This window comes from Echinops telfairi, unplaced genomic scaffold (assembly GCF_000313985.2).
Source record: "Echinops telfairi isolate 266 unplaced genomic scaffold, ASM31398v2 ScPeMD7_7427;HRSCAF=8465, whole genome shotgun sequence".
Taxonomy (NCBI): domain Eukaryota; kingdom Metazoa; phylum Chordata; class Mammalia; order Afrosoricida; family Tenrecidae; genus Echinops; species Echinops telfairi.
Window position 1 is genome coordinate 4,307,954 of NW_022111327.1, and position 7,917 is coordinate 4,315,870.

Below are 7,917 nucleotides of genomic sequence, written 5' to 3' on the forward strand. Positions count from 1 at the left end.
TAGATGGAGAGAGATGATCTGTATTAAACTATACTCAAGTTAGCTTATCAGAAAAATGTGCCCAAAGGGGAAATCCATCACAAGGTTGGATGTATAGCTCCCACCCCCACAGAGGGAAAAATAACAGATATGTGGGTGAAGGGAGACAATGGACAGCATAAGACACGAAATAACAAAAATAATATATAATTCATCCAGGATTCACGAGGGTGGGAGTGTGGGAGAGAGAGGAGGAAAAAGAGGAGCTGATATCAAGGGCTCAAGTAGAAAGAAAATGTTTGGGAAATGTTGATGGCAACATATGTGCAGGTGTACATAATACAATTGAATGATGGATTGTTATAAGATTTTAAGAGTCCCCCCCAATAAAAAAGGTTAATAAAAAAAGAAAAATGTGGCGAGGAAAGAGTTGTTGCTTAGGGGGCATGAGTTTATGTCAATGGTGGCAGAATCATTTGGACAAGGATATCAGTAATGGTTGTACAGCATGAAGAGCACAATCAATGATACTGCATTGTACAGGTAGGCACTGTGGACTGGAGAATGTTTGGGTGTGTCTATTTTTGCCACGATTAGAAAAAAATAATTATGTGCATAACAATGAGTACAAGTTAGAAGAAAATGTTTTAAAATGGAATATGGTGACAATTGTACAACTCTTCTCCACATGATGGGATTATTGAGTTGTATGACCTATGGGTGAAGTGCTGTTCTAAAAGGCTGTTTAAAAAGAAAAGAAAAGAAAAATGTGCCATGGCAGACAGCAAGCCTAATTTTCCGGATTCATAGCGACATGATAGGGCAGAGTAGCACTTTCCCTGTGGGGTTTTGCAACTGGAACTCTTGAGAGGAGTAGAAAGCCTCGTCATTGTTGCTCATGTTATTTCAAGCTGTCCACACTGCAGCTAGCAGCCCGGTGCGTAACCCACTATACACACCACCAGCAAAGAGTTTGTTTTATTTTCCGTTTTTTTTTCTGCCAACAGGTTTATTGCCATACAATTGACATTGTGCTTTGTTTTTTGGCTTTAACTTTACTGAGGGCTCAGTTGCACTAAGCTGCTACGGTTATGTTCTAACCAGGTCAGGAAGCAAGCATGATTGTAAATTCAGGCCAACCTAAGGACCCCGAGACGGTGCTGGAGAAAGAGTTGGGCATTGACTTGTTAAGAGGCTTCCTCTGGCTTCCACTGCACTCTTCCCTTCTCCCTGATGTCACTCAGTTAGCCCGCGTCTCGACGCCCAAATAGTCCTCCAACTAACTAGCAGAAATAAAAGAAAAAAAGACCTCTGAGACCAGTTCTGAGGTCCCTCCAAGTGCCCTGGCCTGGACCATCTTTCTCAAAAATGGTACTGACAGATGATTGCAGCAGCCCCTCTGTCCCCAATGGCTCGGACTAAACTCCAGCGACTCTAATTCACCTGTCTGCTTACTACATCTGCTGCGGAGTATGGAGGCTGGAGGAATCACTCTTGCAGCCTAGTCCTTACCTCTGTGCAGATTGCTGTCTAAGCACTAGGAAGAAAGAGTAGGCGCTCCTTTTAGGACTCTGATAAGCTTGGCTTAGTCCCCCTGCAGGCGGCTCAATCAATTCTAAGCCCCCGGGGGAAGTCAGCCATGGAAGCAAACAGAAGCTGGATGTCTCCGTAGCCTGGCTCTGTTACATAAGAGGCTGTGTGAGATGTGAGTCAGGGCCCTCAGGCTGACCTAGGCCCAGCCTCATCTGGGAGCAGGGGCGGAATACCCAATAAGCCAGGTAGACATGGGCTTACTGGCGATTATTTATTATCCTGTCGTGAACAATTTCACATGGCTGTTCACCATCAAAGACACGGCTCACTAGGAGATTAGGAGGAAGTAAGCACCAGTAAGCTGACGGTGCTTACTGCATACTCCATCCCTGTCCAGGAGTGTGCCTTTGCCAAAGAAAGAAACTTTGATTCCAGAGGAAAGCGCTATGGTGGTAGGAGAGAGGCAGATGCCCACCAGACCTAGCAGCCGAATCTTGGATAGTGACAATGGTTCACTCTAGATTAGGAAGGAGGCACAAGTAGACCAGTGCTCACCTTGCTTCTTGCGGGAGGCGGGGGGGTGGGGTGGGGGGGGGAGGCAAGTCAGGGGGGTCGTCCAACCCTGACTGCGTGAGGCTGAGAGGAAGAGCGGAAGAAGCAAGGGCTGAAGGGAGCCAGGAAGGAGCCCCCTGGCTCCATCTCAGGTCAGCTTCCTCCAGGAGGGCTGTAAGCAGCCACTGGCCTAGACAGTAAAGAACGGGAAGCCCAGCCAGACCCCTCAACTGTGAGCAGCTGCTCTTCATCTCCGCTGAAGAAAAGACCAGAAGAAGTGGGCTGAATAGCCAAGATGATTTCGTCAGTCATTTCTCCCAAGGTCCCTGTAGTGTTTTGCCCACAGGCAGACAGTGGACTTCAGGTGGGCAGATCTGAGGAAAGGGGCCCCTAGGAGAAGGCCGATCACCTGCCTGGCTTGCATCACCGAATCCAGCATGCTTCCAGCTCTTGTTTCCTTGTGCCCAGGGGCCCTGGTGAGCCAGTGGGGACGGGTTGGCCCACTACCTGCAAGCGCAGCAGTTTGAAACCACCAGCTGCTCGGCGGGAGAAAGGGCTTTCTCCTCCCGAACTCACAGGGGCAGTCTACCTTGTCCTGGGCTAGGAGTCGCCACCGAGTTGATGGTAGTGGGTTTTTGTGAGCCGGCCTACAGACCGGACGAACTTGTCGCTTCGTCTCCTTTCAGGATTTAACACCCTTTCTCAAAGGGCCGTGGTGACGCTGAGGTAAACATTTCTAGCTTTCCCTTTTTCACTGCCATCGAGTCAATGCCAACCCACAGTGACCCCTATAGAACAGGGGAGAACTACCCCTGTGGGTTTCCAAGACTGTTCACTCTTTACGGGAGTAGAGAGCCTGTCTTTCTGGCTCCCCAGAGCCACTGGTAGTTTCCAATCTGCTGAGCTCTCTCAGATGGCAGCCCAACTTGAAACGGCTATACCTACCACCAGGGCTCCTCAAAACACAGGGGCATACATATATGTGACTTTGCCTTGCCTGCTGAGAAGACTCCCTCCCACTTGGACAAGTATGACAGGGACTTTCCGGCTCCCAGACTCCCATCTTGTGCTCGCTCCACCTCCGTCACTCAGGCCTTTCAGCCTGGTAGGAGCTGATCTCCAGAAGCTATTTTCTCTGGCCTGATCTCTCATCAAATCTAGGTGATTTTGTGGCTGGTCCCTAGCCTTCTGATTTTCATGGGCCTCCCACGAGCCCACTGGGCTTCTATGGAGGACCCTGTGGGACCCTGATGAAGCGCTAACCCTTAACCTAATACTGTCGGCACTGGGACAGCACGATGTGTCCCGGGCCATTTTTCGTCCCTCGATCTAAAAGGGAAACAACATCTTTCTGAGTCCTATGGTTATGGACCGCTTTCCTTTGAGTGTACCAGGTTCACACAGTATCCTACAAACTAAGCTCCAACCTCAGTCCCACTGAGCACATGGGCTTCTTAAGAGCTAGAGAGGTGACTGCATGACACCAACCAATCTATTCCAGAAACCTAGCCAGCCACAGCAGATTATGGTTTTTTGTAGCTATCTTGAGGGATGCCTGACGATAAGATGAGGAAGTTCAGGTCAGCATAGGATTGAGATTCACAAAACACAGGTACAGATGCAACAGACATTCATTCCTCTCCACCAGTCCCCGTCATGGGGGCAAGTGTTCTGCTGGGCTCCGTCACTCAAGGGGACCCTGAGCCCTTAGCAGCTCTGGCCAGACCTAGTCCTCTGCACTCACCAAGACTCCCTGACCTTCAGGACCTGCTTGGTAAAGACGCCAACATTCTCCTAGGAATTGAGAGCTTGTTGGCTTATTTGGAAGTGCAAATATAAGCAGGAGTGGAAACAGAAGGATTTCTCCCAAATTGTCTCCCCCAAAGACATGCTAAACATTAGATGCTTTTTCCCAGCATATGGTAGAAGGGCAGATGCTTAGAGACATCCTCCATGAAGGCATTCAATTGCTAGACAGGTAGGGCCCGCTCCCTGCTGTTAAGGGCAATGGGCTGTGGACCATTAGCTTGGTTGCTGAAGGTGGGCTTCACATCCTATGGTTTCTATGGAGATCGGAGACCAGATCAAACCCTCTGAGTGACATCCAAAGTTAGGCTGCCTTCCTGAATCTAGGATCCGCCCATCTTGTCACGTGTATACCGCCAATCCCTCCTCTTCCTATTGTGTGAAGATCCTGAGATTGTCCCCCTCTCATTGCTGTAAACCTATAGTGCAACCCCTTCCTGTGATGTATGTCTTTACCTGTAATTAGTGGGCTTGCACTCCCCCCAAAGGTATATAGGCCTGGGTTAGCAATTAAAAATCTCTCTTGGGCTCCCTCCTCTCCCATCCTCGCTCCCCCGTTCCCATTCCCCTTTTCCTCCTTCCCTTCCCTCTCTTTCCACATGGACCACCAAGTGGGGCTGAGGTGAGCATGCTACCATGAAATGTGTCTGACTCCATTATTTCAATCTCTCTTCTATCTCTCATGCTCTCTCTATATCTCAACCGTACAATTGTGCCTATTGAACCCGTGATTAGTGGTGGGGGGCTGGCACCCCTTCCAACCACAGGCCAAACCTAGTCCTCTGCACTCACCAAGACTCCCTGGCCTTCAGGGACCTGCTCGGGAAAGACGCCAACTTTCTCCTAGGAATTGAGAGCTTGTTGGCTTATCTGGAAGTGCAAATATAAGCAGGAGTGTTAACCTTCTCTTCAGGCAGTGAAGAAAAATAAGGTCATCCAGGAAGGAGTCATTTTCGGAGGTGTGGGCAAACCTAAGGTGTAGGTAAAATGGTATGTGTGCTGTACTCTTTCCATCTCCCCTCAGGCTGCACTCCCCACCCCAAGACCTTTCCATAACTCTGGCCTTGTCTCATTACCACTCCTCGCTGAGCTTGGCCTTCCTGTGTCCCGATCTCCGAATACTCCACTCCCAGTGAGCAAAGGTCTGACAAACAAATCCACATAAAGTAGCTAACGGCGATGAATGGTGTCATATGTCACTCTTTTTAGAAGGGATAATAGATCCTGGCCGTTTATAAAGGATAGAACCCAAACGTTTGACAATCCCCAAATGCATTAACAACCTGAAGATAAAGCATTTCTTCCCCCGCGCCCCCAAATGCCTAATTTTGGCTAGCTCCCTCACTTTACTAAACTGTTAGCTTTCTTTTCCCTTGCTAGCACCGACACCTGCCTCAAGGAGGGGACGTTTTATTCACAGAAATGGTATTTGATCATTTTATGAGAGGCACTATGCATGTGGGAACTGACTTTGAGTCGACAGTTAAGTAGAAGACCTTAAGTTATGTGGAAAAGAGTAGGTGCTGGGTAGGCCGCTATGAGGTTCATTCACCAGCAAAACATGGGCTTTTAGTGCACGTGATTCCTATTTGTGCTTCAGCAAAAAGAACAATTCTTACCTGTTGGAGCTCTCGTGGGGTGTCCAAACCACGGATGCTCTGTCTGCAAATGCATTTGTGTTTTCAATAGAAACATGTCTTAATCCAAGAGTGACTATTCTTTCTCAGACCACTAAACACAATTACCTTGGGCGAGGGAAAGCCTTGGCGCCAAAGCAAAAGTCACAAAGGCAAAGAATGACAGGCTTAACCACAAAGAAACCCCAAACTTCTGTACAGCATCCTCAGAATCAAATAGCAAATTAGTGGACAAAGGGTTGCGATCTCAAATTCAGGGCTTCTCACAGTGCATGAGAACCAGTTGTTGCCAGGTCCCAGGCTGAAATGTAGAACCCTAGGGCTTTGAGAACTTAGAGCAAACCTGACAGGTCTGCTCTGAGCCCACAGGCAGAGGAGCACCAAATAACAAGTTTAGGGTATACAATTAATTAGAAATCCATTTGAAGTTGCAACAAATAATCACACAGACATGACAAAAGCTCACCCTTTTAGCTAGCCAACCCTTTTTTGAGCAGAGAAGTAAGGCCATCAAATGTAAACCTATGAAGTTGTTTTTAGATGCTCTGTTTAAATAGAAATTTCAGCAATTTGCCCAGCAGTTCCTATCTCCCTACTAGGCTTTCCAGTATGGGAAGAAAATGCAAATGACAAGATGATGTCCCCTAAAAATAACATGACGACCATCCCAATTTCTCTGGGTCTGTCCCATTTTCAGCACTGACAGTCTCATGTTCTGGGGCCAGGTCAGTTCATCACCGTATCTAATAAGGGCATTTTAAGCATTTGGATCGATGGGGCTCCCATTTATCTCTGTTTAGCAACCCTTTTTTCATAGACAATTCTTTAGTGTCTAACTGATCTCGTTTGGGAGTCTTGGCTCTACTCCTCACTGGGAGGCACTGAGCAAGTTACCAAAGTTCTCCAAGACTCCATTTCCATCTTCAGAAGATGGAGAAGGGTGGGTGACAAATGAAGATGGGTGATAACAGTGCCCGTTTCATAGGGTTGCTGTAAATATTAAATGAGATCATAGAAATGATCTCACGCAATGCTTATTCCAAGGAGCCTGAGTGACACAATGGTTAGACACAGGGTTGCTAACTGAAAGGTTGGCAGTTTGAACCTATCCAGTGGCTCCCTGGTGGCCCATCAGGTTGCTAACTAACCACAAGGTTAACCGTTCAAATCCAGGAGCCCCGCCCCACCCCACCCCCCAGCTCCACGGGTGAAAAGATGAGGCTGTCTGCTCCTGTTGAGATTTGCAATCTCGGAAATGCAAAGGAGAAAGCAATTTGACTCTGTCCTGTAGAGTCACCGTGAGTCAGAATGAGCGTCACGGCCTGGCTGTGAGCAGTGAGCTCCGAGGGAGCACAGGCCTCATGATCTACTCTCCTAAAGATGACAACCAAGGAAACAGTATGGAGCGGTTCCACTCTGTCACATATGGTCAGGAGGAGTTGGAATCGCATCAAGGGCATACCACACCAAAATGATACTGTACAAACTCTGTAAACAGTCGCCCTGAATCCATTTGCGCTATTAGTTACGTGACACAAAACTCTAGGGACAATGTTTACAATACACCACTTGCCCCTAATGGTTTCAAGGCACGTTTTCCAGGTGACCAGGCAGCAGGCTTATTACTGCTGTTGCTGTTAGGTGCCCTTAAGTTGATTTTCAACTCACAGTGACCGCGTGACAGGCAGCCAAGTGCCCCAGAGGGGTTTCCAGGCTAGCATCCATGGGAACCAATCTCCGGCTTTCTCCTGCGGAATAGCTTCTAACTGCCGACGTTCGGGTTCACAGCATAGCGCTTAACCATTGCACCACCAACACGCCTTCATCACCACTGAGTCATATGCAGATAGACAACACCGGCCACAAAGGCTCTTCAGAGATCCCCCCATGTGGTTGAAAATGAGAAAACCCCATGGGAACCTTAGCAAGAGTTTTCCAGGATTACCGAAGCTGTAAGCTCTTTGCAGGGCACTGCACCAACAATTATGAAGACAACCAGGTAGGAATTAAAAAAAAAAGGCACCAACCGTGCTGAGGAACGATCAGGTAAAGCAAGGTCTACTTTTCAAATGGCAGGACCACTGGGGGTGTACTGGCACAAGGCGGGGGGCTAACCGAAAGGTCGACAGGTTGAACTCAGCAGCTGCTCCTCAGAAACATGGGGTAGTCAACTTCCGTCGAGATCAATAGTCTGGGAAACCTTTCTATACTGTCCTACAGGGTGGCTACGAGTTGGAATCAACTTGATGGCAAAGGGTTTTTGTTTTGTTTTACCCTCAAATGGCTCACTCTCTGGTGCTCCAAACAAAGCCAGGAGTTAAGCTAGGACGCTGGCACAGGTCAAAGCAGACAAAACAGATATAAATCTGTGCCCCACTCTTCTACTCAAGAATATGAGATTCCTTGGGGG

The 7,917-nt window shown here is 48.1% G+C and overlaps 1 protein-coding gene across 2 annotated transcripts in view; it reads right to left on the reverse strand.

Moving 5' to 3' along the window:
- TSC22D3 (TSC22 domain family member 3) overlaps window positions 1-7,917 on the reverse strand; it is a 74,550-nt gene that overhangs the window by 61,307 nt on the left and 5,326 nt on the right. The window lies entirely within an intron of this gene.